Source organism: Lithobates pipiens, unplaced genomic scaffold, assembly GCF_037356315.1.
Source record: "Lithobates pipiens isolate NorthernLeopardFrog02 unplaced genomic scaffold, aLitPip1_a1.2 Scaffold_3, whole genome shotgun sequence".
In the NCBI taxonomy this organism is placed as follows: domain Eukaryota; kingdom Metazoa; phylum Chordata; class Amphibia; order Anura; family Ranidae; genus Lithobates; species Lithobates pipiens.
The window spans coordinates 232,835,690-232,849,375 of record NW_027507790.1 but is presented as its reverse complement, the minus strand read 5'-3'; the positions used below and the strand labels follow the sequence as shown (position 1 = coordinate 232,849,375).

At 42.5% G+C, this 13,686-nt stretch overlaps 1 protein-coding gene across 1 annotated transcript in view; it reads right to left on the bottom strand.

The window, feature by feature from the left end:
• ADAMTS12 (ADAM metallopeptidase with thrombospondin type 1 motif 12) overlaps positions 1–13,686 on the bottom strand; it is a 678,211-nt gene that overhangs the window by 94,861 nt on the left and 569,664 nt on the right. The gene's annotated exons all lie outside the window — the stretch shown is intronic.

The following is a 13,686-nucleotide window of genomic DNA, read 5'->3' as shown; positions in this document are numbered from 1 at the left end:
GTTTTTGGAAAATGTGGAAAGAAAATGAAAACATTTTTTCTTACACAAAGTTGTCAATTTATATGATTTTTCTAACATATAGCATGTACATAGCAACAATTAAACGCCAAAATACATTCTGCTACTCCTCCTGAGTATGGTAATACTATATATGTGAGACTTTTACACAGCCTAACCACATAGAGAGGCCCAACATGCAGAGAGCACTATTAGGCGTTCTAGGAGCATAAATTACACATATAATTTTCTGATGACCCATCACACCTTTGAAGGCCCTGGTGCACCAGGACAGTGGAATTACCTACAAAATGACCCCATTTTGAAAAGCAAACACCCCAAGGCATATTCTTTGAGGCATAATGAGCCTTTTGAACATGTCATTTTGTTCCAAAATTTTGGAAAAGCATGGAAAGAAAATGAAAACGTATTATTTTTTTTTTTTTACACAGTTGTTAGATTATAGGATTTTTCTAACACATAGCATGTATATAGCAAAAATTACACCCCAAAATACATTCTGCTACTCCTCCTGAGTATGGCAATACCATGTGTGTGAGACTTTTACATGGTCCAGCCACATAGAGATGCCCAACATGCAGGAAGTACCATCAGGCGTTCAAGGAGCAGAAATTACACATTTCGTTTCCAGACAATCTATCACACTTTTGAAGGTCCTGGAGCAACAGGACAATGGAAACACCCACAAAATGACCCCATTTTGAAAAGCAAACACCCCCAATGTATATTATATGAGGTATGGGGTGGTGACAGTTACTCGGGTACTCTGATGGGCTGGTGACAGCTACTCGAGTACTCTGATGGGCTGGTGACAGGTACTCAGGTACTCTGATGGGCTGGTGACAGGTACTCGGGTACTAAGATGGGCTGGTGACAGGTACTCAGATGGGCTGGTGACATATATTTAGATGGGCTGGTGACAGGTCCTCTCCATTTGTGGGGCATCCACTGGAATCCAGGGGAGTCCAGCTAAACAGATGGATGAACATTTTTAACACAGAAAACTAAAACACTGAGAATTTGCTGAGAGCCTGGAAAGGTTGTTTGAGCTTCAGAACAATGCGTTGTATTGGTACGTAAACAGATAACGCCTGGACTCAAAAAGAAGTAAACCTTTTTTTTTATTTAAACTGGTCCATGTTTACAAAGTCTTCAGAATTTACAAGTGTTATTGTTGGGAAGAGATAGAGTTTATAACTTTAAATTTACCCAAGCTAGCAAAATACAAACCTAAACCTGTCTATTCAGCTGACCAAGAGTCAACACTCTTGTGTACTCAATTCAATGACAGTGTCCTCTATTGTTGAACTTAATGAAAATCACTAACAATAGAAGGACTTCTTGAGAAACCTTTAACCAAAAGTCAACATTCTAGAATCTCTTATATAAGTGTGATGGAATTAAATGAGAAATGGATTTAACTTTGCCTTATTTTATCAGGAAAATCTTGATACTCATGGGACACCTATATGAGATATATACATACATATATATATATATATATATATATATATATATATCTCTCTATATATATATATATATATATATATATATATATATATATATATATATATATATATATATGAGATAGACAGATAGATAGATAGATAGCTATAAAAAAAGTAAGCTGCACTCTTAAAGTGACATGTTAACCAAATATGTGAACAAAAATAAATAAATACATAAATAAATGAGAAGTGATTAAAAATGTTTAAGGAAGTCCCAACTGTGAAATATTTGGCTTATGTAAAGTCCTCCAATGACTATTGAAGATTCTAATGGTTCCTTCAATGAAGGACAGATTGGCAGCCAAAGGTTCAGTGAAAATCTTATGACTTTATAATGTGAACACAGTGAATCCACCACCACGCAAACTGCATGCTCACCAGCTGCACAAGTTTAGACAATTGCGGCCCCCCTTCCCCAAGGCACCCCCCCATGTTGAGGGCACGCGACCTGGTACGGCTCAGGAGGGGGGGGGGGGGGGGCGCTCGCTCGTCCCCCCCTTTTCTGGCCGGCCGGGTAGCGTGCTCAGATAAGGGTCTGATGTGGACCTTGGGGGGGAACCCCACGCTGTTTTTTTCAGCGTTGGGGTTCCCCTTTAACTCCATACCAGGTGACAGGGCCAGCGACGCCTCCTTCGCTGGCCCCGGCTACCTGGAGACGCGCTTAAAATGAGCGGACTTTTCACCGGGCGTGAAAAGTTCGTTCATTTCAAAAGTACGGCGTACTGGCACCGCCGAAATGCGAGTCCAACGGAAAGATTGTAGTGCAAAATTACTTTCTAAGTCCGCCAGACTTTTGGGTAAAAAAAGTCCGCCGGAGCCTACACACGGGGGGATTGTCAAGTCTGCCGGACTTTTCCACCGGATTGTTTGATCATGTGTACAAGGCATAAGAGTTAATTTATTATTTGGACAAAGCAGAAGCCAACACAGAAGTTCCCATGATACCAATTGGAAGGAAGCTACATCTAGCTTGTAATGCTTTATAAAGGTATTAGGAAAACTCTATCTGGCCGCCCTACAGACCACATCCATCGAGACCTTGGACCAGGCCACCCAGGAGGAAGAAAACTACCAGAGTAGCGTGCCTGAAATGCTTGAAGGTGAAGAGGCCTTCCTGCAAGTCAGCTGATTGAATACACCCTACCACCCATGTTGAGATGATCTTGGGGAGAGCTGGCATGCACAACTTCAGAAATACGAAGAGATCGCTAGACTTTTGGAATGATTCTTTTCTTTTCGAATATGTTATAGAATGAAGTTTAGATCCAACTTATGCAAATCTAAACCTTTGGGCTTGGTGTTGAGAGTTTAAAAAACTGGAAGGACCGATTGGCAATTAAAGTGGAACACTGAGGAACCTTAGGCAAGAATATTGGAGAAGGCTGTAACACCACTCCGTCCGGCAAAAAGGTGCAGTAAGGTTCCTTGCAGTAGCACTTCAAAGTAAGGTAATATAATGGACTGCTCAAATCCAAAGCAAACTGAGACTTCAGCAACTCCCTCAGAATCAAACGAAACATGCAATTTTTGAAATATCGGACGTATTGGACGTCGTATTTTAATAGCCGCTTTCATAAATCTGACCACAGTGGTTCCCTGAACCAGATAGTGTCAGTAAATGCTGACAGTGCCTAAACATGCACTTGAATGGTATTGCAGCTTAGGACTAATTCCAATCCTGACTGGAGAAATCTCAGCACATTCACCACCGAGGGGGACAGCCAAATCTTCCAATCTCTGCCATGCTTGACAGTAAGAATACCTGGTTGAGATCTTCCTTACAGAAGGGAGGGTGGAAATGACTGAATTGAAAAGATTAAGGCCCTTCAATTTGCTCCTTTCAACTGCCATGCAGTCAAGGCTAGACGGGCTGGATCAGGATGAAACTGACCATTTTGGAGAAGCAGGTCTCGTCCTTGAGGCAATCTGATTGGAGGGCATGTTGTTAGGTGACAAAGGAGGGAGAACCATGGCCTCCTCGGCCAGAATGGGGCGATTCCTCCTCCACAATCTTCAACAATGACTTGAGAATCAGGACCGTTGGAGGGAAGATGTACACCAGACTGAAGCCCCACTTCCGGGAGAGGGCATCCTGAGCTAGAGCTTATGGGTGAAAGAAGCGGAAGAAGAACTGTGGGGCTTGACAATTGTCTGGAGTCGTATGAGAATCACCTAAGGAGTACTCCACTGTGAGAAAATCTCTGACAGATACTTTGGGGTCAGCTTCCATTCCGTGTGGCTGGAGAATTTGCAGCTTAGGCAATTTATTAGGGTGTTTTGAGAACCCGAAAGGTACGCTGCCAACAGGTCTAGCAAATAAACTTTGCCAAATTCGAAGATTTCCAATGTGACTTGGAGAAGGTGCAGACTCCTCGCTCTTCCCTGCTTCATCACACAAGAAACTGCAGTCTTGTTGTCCAGCAGAAGTCTGATTTTCTTGCCTTGAGTGATGGGAAAGAATGCTTTTAGGGCTTCCATGCTGCACTCAATTCTAGCAGACTGGAAGAACACGGGAGCTGAGAGTCCCAACTTCCCTGAGTTCACAGGCTTTAGCAATGAGCACCCCAACCCCGAAGACTCACATCTGACATGTTCATGACCCAGCTCACTGGGTTGATGGGCTTGTCCTGGGAAAGGTTAACCCCTTGGTTCCACCAAAGCAGGTCATGTTGAATAAAGAGCAGAATATGGACTTTCTGATGTAAAGATCCCAGATTCCACTGTGCCCATGGCACTGCTGGAATACAAGCTGTCAGGCTTCCCAGAGAACATATACCATTGCAGATCATAATGTGCAGTCATCCTCTCCAAGGCCTCCGAGGAAATTTGTCTTTCTTTTCTGGAAGGAAAACTTTGTACTAAAGGAGTGTCGAACGACCTCTTTAGATACACAAGGTTCTGACGTGGAACAATTTGGCTTTTTTTATTTATTATTATCCATCCAAACTCTGCTACAGTGGTCAGCACTTGGTCCTGATGCTCTGGACTACTGATAAGCCAGTACAACTGGCCCTGTTATACCAGACCTGGTCAGCAGGGGGGCCCAGGCAATATAAACAGGGAATGCAAGAATGCATAGTAATAAAAAAAAGTGTAGCCCTCCCCTTCTCCAGCCTGCTCACATTTAACTGTAAACAGTGCTGGAGCGGGGCTGAATGGGGGAGCCAGGAGGGAGACACAAGGAGGTATGACTGCAGCAATACAAGTTCTGTAGGACACACAGCTGTGGCTGAATGGAAACAACAGGATCGTCAGGAGCACAGTAACATGTAGCTGGATGGCTGCAGTGTCGTCCAGATATCTATTTGATCAGGCAGTGTCCAGGTTAACGATCATCTTCCCCTCCCACTTGTCTTGCTGGTTACTTTTTTTTTTATCTGCCTAACCTGACCTGCACATTGCCTGATCACATTGATAAAATTTCTGGAAGACTGCAGAAGCTGTTAACCATTTCAGCTTATAATTACCTATTTAGCCAGAGCTCTGTGTGCGCTGCACAGATTGTTTGATGGTTGTTTTTTGGAGGATTTACTTCTGGATCAGGCTAGAAGCTTCACAGACCCATTAACTGGTTACTGTCCTCCACTAATCTTGACCAGTTCACTGTTTGTAAAATCAGTATTTTGGAAATTGGATGTGATGCTCTCTTCTGTCACTTGGTTGTACTTTCAAAGGAAAATCACTGACTTGATCTTGCAGAGCTGGTTTAAATAGAGTGGCTCAGCCCTGTGATACTATATACTTGTACACTGGGTTCAGTCATAAATGTAGTCTCTGACCATCTCCTGAATCAATCATGTCTGCGATCCATAACCATCTCTTGTACTAAGCATGCTGTCTCTGACCATCTCCTGTACTATGTCTGCAGTCTCTGACCATCTCCAGTAGTACGTCTGCAGTCTCTGACCATCTGCTGTACTGTGTCTGCAGTCTCTGACCATCTACTGTACTATGTCTGCAGTCTCTGACCATCTACTGTACTATGTCTGCAGTCTCTGACCATCTACTGTACTATGTCTGCAGTCTCTGACCATCTCCTGTACTATGTCTGCAGTCTCTGGCCGTCTCCTGTACTATGTTTGCAGTCTATGACCATCTACTGTACTATGTCTGCAGTCGCTGACCATCTCCTGTGCTATGCCTGCGGTCTATAAACCATCTCCTGCGGTATGTCTGCAGTCTCTGACCATCTCCTGTACTATGTCTGCAATTTCTGACCATCTCCTGTAGTATGTCTGCAGTCTCTGACCATCTCCTGTGCTATGTCTGCGGTCTCTAAACCATCTCCTGTGGTATGCCTGCAGTCTCTGACCATCTCCTGTGCTATGCCTGCAGTCTATAAACCATCTCCTGTGGTATGTCTGCAGTCTCTGACCATCTCTTGTACTAAGCATGCTGTCTCTGACCATCTCCTGTACTATGTCTGCAGTCTCTGACCATCTCCTGTACTATGTCTGCAGTCTCTGACCATCTAATGTACTATGTCTTCAGTCTCTGACCATCTAATGTACTATGTCTGCAGTCTCTGACCATCTAATGTACTATGTCTGCAGTCTCTGAACTTCTTCTGTAGTATGTCTGCAGTCTCTGACCATCTCCTTTAGTATGTTTGCAGTCTCTGACCATCTCCAGTAGTACGTCTGCAGTCTCTGACCATCTGCTGTACTGTGTCTTCAGTCTCTGACCATCTCCTGTTCTATGTCTGCAGTCTCTGACCATCTCCTGTACTATGTCTGCAGTCTCTGACCATCTCCTGTACTATGTCTGCAGTCTCTGGCCGTCTCCTGTACTATGTTTGCAGTCTATGACCAGCTACTGTACTATGTCTGCAGTCGCTGACCATCTCCTGTACTATGTCTGCAGTCTCTGACCATCTCCTGTAGTATGCCTGCAGTCTCTGACCATCTCCTGTGCTACGCCTGTGGTCTATAAACCATCTTCTGCGGTATGTCTGCAGTCTCTGACCATCTCCAGTGGTATGTCTACAGTCTCTGACCATCTACTGTACTATGTCTGCAGTCTCTGACCGTCTCCTGTACCATGTCTGTAGTCTCTGACCATCTGGGGAGGGGCCAGGGGTGGGGCTGAAGGAGGGACCAGGGGCGGGACCAGGGTGAGGCTGAAGGAGGCCCTGTCAGGTAGGCTGTACGGGGCCCCATGATTTCGATCAGCGGCCTTGCCAGTGCTGCACCAGGAGGTCCTTGGAGCCAGCGAGAATTAAGCCTCGAAAAAAGTTCTTGGGCCGAACAGAATACATCTGAATTGGAAATGGTTGCCTGCGAAGAAAAAAAACCTTAGAAACATTGATGAACTTTGGACCAAAATCATGCAAACGCCTGGATGGACTACTGCGATTATGGTTTTGAGCGACTTCACATGGAAGGACTGAGGCACAGGAAAGAATTTAGTATTTTAACTACTAGGCTGATAAGATTGGTCAACCTTGAACTGTTTGCAAGGCTTTCTGTTTGGCAGAAAGGACTGAGACCGACGATTCTGATCCTAGGGAAGAAGCCAAATTTCCCCTAGTCACCTTGCGTAGTGCATCCTCCAATGTTTACCAAAGAGCGTGCCTCCAGTGAGAGGAATAGAGCATAAGGCCTGCTTTGAGGCCGAATCCTCAGCCCAAAGTAAATCTGACAAAGTCCATTGCTTCTTTAGTCATGAACTCAGCTGACAGTTTCAGGCTTTGAAGGCTTGAAGACAGGAGTTCCTCTTCTGGATGGCAACCTAAAGCAGACTGCAAGTTTGACTACCATACCCTAACCACTCTTGCAATAGAAGTCGGGGCCACTGCTGGCCTGCAGGCAGCCCCTGCTGTGGTAAAGACTATCTTCAACCCTGAGTCAGCCCTTCTCTCCATGGGGGGGGGGGTCGCTGCAGGGACACATCAACTTTAGGAGGTAAATCCCAGGGCTCTAATCCAACTGGCAAGATGGGTATAATCTGCTAACCTACCCTGCACTGCAAGACTCCTGTCTGACTAGGCCCACTCATCCTCTACTAACTGCTTTATTTCTGCATGAAAGAGAATTAGGGAGCTCCCTTACCAGATATGGATAATACTTCCATGGTTACTAGTTATCCTGAGCAATATCTGATTCCACTCCCGGTTTTGAGCTAATAGCCCCAGGCTCTAGAGAGTCATCTTTACGCCGCCTTGAAGAAGGAGGTTTTCCTCCCTTAGGCCGCGTACAACTTAGTTCGTCAGACAATCCGACAAACAGTCCGCTCAAAATTTGCATGAACGGACTTGACCACACACGATGAGCAGACAGTCCGCTGAAAGCGTGCGCGATGACGTGAACGGCACGTACGACGGGACGAGAAATTCGACATCCAATACACTGCAATGCAACCTTCGCCGTGTAAATCCTTTCTGAGCATGCGCGAAACTTAGTCTGTCGAACGAGCCTACACACGAGCGGACTGTCCGCTGAAACCAAGTTTGGGCGGACAGTCTTACGGAAATTCTGAAAAACTTTGTTCGTCAGACTGTCCGCTGAAACAGTCCGCTGAAGCCCACACACGAGCGGACTGTCCGCTGAAACACTGTTCAGCGGACAAAGTTGGGCGAACAGTCCGCCCGTGTGTACGCGGCCTTAGAGGGATCTGGCAAGAGGCTCTACATTTCCTCCACAACTGCCCTTTATAATACACTGCTAATAACCTCGTTCTCCATCTGGGAACTTTGAGAGGCCTCTCTAAAAATAACTATGCAGAGATGCCAGCAGCGGCCAATCAGAAGAGGCCTAGTGACATCATCACCCCGCACTATTGCCGATGGAACGCTGGAACATAGAGGAGCGCAAAGCCAAAGAGAGAGGAGGGTCAGTGTCAAGTCACATTCAGTTACCCATCACATCTTTCTGCCCGCTGGAGTGCGACTGCGCGATGCCACCATATGCGTTCCAACACTGTTGTAAGACGACTTTGCCACAGGGCCGTTCACCACACTTCGGGCATGGCCTCGCTTCGCTCGACATAATTATTATCAAACTCTATGTTCACTTGGACAGTGGGGCTTGAACCTGGACTCAGGAATGTGGCCACAAAATTCTGCGCAAGCGCAGATCGCCACAGTGTTGGTACGTATATGGTGGCGTTGCGCATGCACAGTCCAGCGGGTAGCCAAATGTGATGGGTCGCCATATGTGACGAAACACCGGGACCCACCGCAAGGGATGACGTCATTGATTGGCGCCTAGCCTGCATGGAGTCTTGCCGACTCTGTCATGCTTCGTACAGGAACCCCAGCCTAGGCTATAGTCACAGAAGATAACAGTGAGAAGTAAAGAGAGAGAAGGACCCAGGATGGCTGCTCTAGATACCAGGCGTGAAGCATCTTATGCCTGTGCCCGCCCTGGCACCAGAGGCGCCCACTATCAGGGGGATTTACCCCCAAAAATGGACCATCCACTGGGGGGACCAACGGCAGGATCACACGAAACAGGAATGTCTGGAGCGAGGACAGAAAAAGTTGAGGCTGAGTCAGGAAAATTGAAAATTGTTACCAATACTTACCGTAATTTTCCTTTCCTGGCTCTACTTTATGCCAGTACACACCCTCCCAAGTGCATTGCGGGCTATCTACAGAACACCTGCACCAGGTACTGGTGGCCTTTTATTGATCTATTCAGGGATGTCCCATACAGGGTCAAGAGGCAGAGTTGACCCAAGGTTACTGGCATGAGGCTGAGCCTGGAAATTTTATATATATATATATATATATATATATATATATATATATATATACACACACTACACACACACACACACATACTCTAAATAGAATGACATGATAAAATTGGTTTATCCTATAAAGGTTGAATCCAAAAAAAACACTCTTCTCAAAAACCTAATATAGGGATATCTAGTTTTAGGGTGCTATCTAGTGGTCGAATAATAGTTGAATATGCAAACAAATAGTTAATTGATACTATATTCTCCAATCACGAGTGAGTAAATATTAACTAAATATTAACTGTACTCTCTGGGAGGATCCCTCTGTTAAATAGTTTTTGGGGAAGATAAATAGGGGAGCGTAGAGGGAGGCTGGATGACTATTTATGAAGACCATTCACGATCACCGTTCATCATCATCTCCATATTGAAGTTCAGCTTCATCTGAGATTGACTCCATCTTTAAAGATAGATTCCATTTTATCCTTGAGCCAGCTCCACCCATCAGTAGCCATTTTAAAGGTTTGGTCGGTAGCCATCTTATCCATTTATCCCAAGTGATCTATTTCATCTGATTCTGATGGTAACTAATAGTGTGCTATTATTTAGATGAGTCTTGCCTATTTATTTTATTATTACAGTTGCAATAGTTTTTGTTGGGTTAATTTAATACTCTGCTCAAGAAACCATAATCTCTAGGGATAGAGAATTACATGTTTTTCCCTTTTTATTCCCGCATTGGCACAACTAACAGACAGATTCCGTTCTTTAAAATGTTACTAAACCCACAACAGGAAAATCAGTCTGTATATGCAGCATAGCATGCTTGTTATACCCAGTGTGGAACTTAAGAGGTTAATCCTCTGCATTGTGTAAAAAGGCAGATTGTATCCTGTATGCACAGATCCTCCCCCTCTTGCACTGTCTATCTGGGGAAAGCCAGCTAACACAGGCAGAGTAACCAACCTGCACATGCTCTGTTGCGTCTTTTATGCTGGAAAGAATAATTACTTGTTGATCAGAGCTAGCCAGGTCACATGATAATGACATCACACATGTGGGCGTGTATACACGCTGAAGTGGAAATCTCCTCCTTCCTGAACTCTCAGCACTGGAGAAACTATGCAATTTATTGCTGACTGTGGTATACAGATCATCCAAAAAGGTATAAAGTGGAAAACTAGGTTTAGTAACACATTAATGCTTCTGCAGGGGAATAATAGGTATAGTCAAGTGTGGATTATTGTCTGCTAGATTTAGTTGGTTATGGTATCATCAGAGGAAATTAATTATCTGATTCACTATAAGTTCCTGGTATCTATATCCGCTTTTGCAGTATAAAGTTATGGATTCATTGTCAAATATAAAGTTTGGTGTGTGTTTCCACTATCAATCTGACTGTTATCTGTGATTGTTAGTGACTTAATTGTAAAATTAAGATTTATTTTACAATTAAGTCACTAACAATAACAGATAACAGTCAGATTGATAGTGGAAACACACACTGAACTTTATACATGACATTGAATCCTTAACTCTATACAACTGAAACAGATATAGAGACCGGGAACTTATATTGAATCAGATAATTATTTCCTCTCATAAATACCATAACCAACTATAACTAAACCTGGCAGACAATAATGTGCTTTTGACGACTATACCTATTATTCCTCTGCAGAAGGATTAAAGGGCCAAGTTTTTCTAGCTTTGTAATCCATACTTTCACAAATTTTGTTGTGCTTAAAAGAATATCTGCATAGAGAGACGAATCTTATCTCTAAATATTTATTTTCAAATTGGAGGCACTGCCATACATCAGTCGATTAAACAATCGATATTGCTGCCATAATTAATAGACGTGTGCACACTGAAATATTTCGTTTTGGAATTTCGTTTTCGTCCGAAAAATTAATTTACTTAGTTACTCCCGAAATTCGTTTTTATTTATTTAATTTCGTTAAAAAATGCAATTGTCTGAAATCCGGTTGAGTCTGCCATTGAAAGCTTATGGTGTCTGTCGAATGTTCTAAGAAGATTCGACGGAGCAGCAAAACTGTACGATGCTGCGATCGTGCATTTCCGGTCAAATGTTCCGCCTACAAGCTATAGTAGAATTCTAATGTTGTATGACACTACTAATAATTATATTTATTAATAATTATCACTAGTCAACCAACATTAGAATTCTTCTGTAGCCTATGGGTGGACTAATGGAGTTAGGTTAGGCACATTCGACCTTTTTTGCTATTGTCTCTATAATGTCGAATCTTTTCCCTCTATGTCAAATCTTTTCTCTCTATGTAGAATAATCTTGGACTAATAGAACTAAGGTTGGGCACATTCGACCACAGGTTCGATAGACACAGATTGCTATTGTCAGCATCATGTCGAATCTCCTATCTATATCAAACTCTTATCAACAAAAATAAAGCATTTGTTTATGTCGGATCTTTCGGTTTTCGGATTCTGCGTGTAACAAACGATAACGAAAATACCCGAAATTCGGAAGAAAATGCATTCAGACCAAAATGAATGCACATGTCTAATAATTAATCGTTCAAACTTCCTGACATACAGGGTGCACCAAAGACACGGGTTTTGTAGAGCGTATAGCTTTTTTTGCTTGCTGTGTCTGATTCTGTCGGTACTGATGAACAGGAACACATCGGACCCCATCCTAAGAACCACGCCCGCACATATGTGAACCCGGCCTTAAGATTTGCTTTTACAGGCAGGACATTGATAATGACAAGAAATGAGAAATAATTTAGAGCAAAAAACATAAACGCAGAATTGCAGGAAATCATGAAAGAGCAGAAGTACGCCAGGGCTGTGCTTAATAGAGTTATGTAACTTTTTCATCTTCTATAAAAAAAACTGCAGCCAGATGGGCAGATTTGTTGAACTCTATACCCGCATTCGCATAGAGTACATCCATCAATCAGAACATTTTAGTCTTCTATATTTATAACCTATATAAGTTTAACCAGACTGAGTCACTCTTGCAGCATCCGTGTATATGTGATGAGTGGCACAGTGCCAGTTCTTACAAACTTTTCTCTGTAAACTTCCCTAAATTGGCAGTATATAAATTATTAAAGGGGTTCAGTACAATGGGAGTTCTAACAAACGCAAATTTTCTTATTCTCTTTCAAACCTTCTGAAGCTGTGCCAAAAAAAAGAAAAGAATCAATACAATATGACACAGGATACTCTGTACAGAATTATTATATTGATTCTGTTGCCGTAGGATTGAGCAATAATAATAGAAAAACCCCCGTTATAGGAAAACCTTTAGAAAAGTAATTTAATGCCAGAAAAATATATATTTAAAAACAGAAAATTTTTGCTACTAAGTTATATCTAATGAAGTAGCACATCAAAAAAAAAAAAAAAAAAGGACTAAAAGGTACATTTTGTGATCTCAAAGCTGAATTCTGGTTATTTTATCTTTGTAATTATAACCTGTATTACAAAATGTGACCAAGCATTGCTCACTCTCTCCATGCCTCATCGCTGTTCTGTTTCAAATGCCGCTTTAGACATTGACATACTTCTTTAGACCCACTCTGTCTGGACAGTTTACTTGCTGACAGCAGCTTAACTCTTCAATAAGAGAAGTTCAGATGTTCAATTCAACACCATTTTATTTCAGCTAGTTGCCGTACAGAGGATTTTTGATGTGTAAAAAAAACAACTTTCTTAAGCCCTGTCTCTACAAAATTTACGGCTAGTTGCCATACAGAGGATTTTTTGATGTGTCAAAAGACAACTTAAGCCCTGTCTCCGCAAAGTACTAACCCTGAGGAAACATGGAAAAAACAGTGGATCACGGGAAGTTAGGACTAAACTAACTAGCACTAAACAGGATTTTTTTTTGGGGGGGGTCACAGGAAGAAAACAGAAGTACCGGTACATAGTAAATAAGTTGCATTGGCCCAAAACTTTAACTAGATGTCAACATACTACGGAACAATAGTAATATGATCCAGTTCAATACAAAGCAACCATACATTGAAGTGTTGTGTTAATAATAAAAAAAACTGTGATGTATATAAATAAATGATTGAGATGAAAAGAAAAAAAACAAAAGCAATCCACCACAAGAGAACCAAAACGCAATGGGAGTTATTTACGAAAGGCAAATCCACTTTGCACTGAAAGTGCACTTGGAAGTGCAGTCGTTCTAAATCTAAGGGTTAGATCTGAAATGAGTAGAAGCTCTGCTGATTTTATAATCCAATCATGTGCAAACTAAAATGTTGTTTTTTATTTTCCTTGAATGTCCCCCTTGGATCTACAGCAGCTTTACTTCCAAGTGCACTTGCAGTGCAAAGTGGATTTGCCTTTAGTAAATAATCCCCAATGAGTCCATATAATTATAACACCACTATGGGAACTCAAAATAGTCTCTTATGCAATGGCTATGCTTCATTCAGGTGTCTAGTGATCACAGATTAATCAGAACGATCCA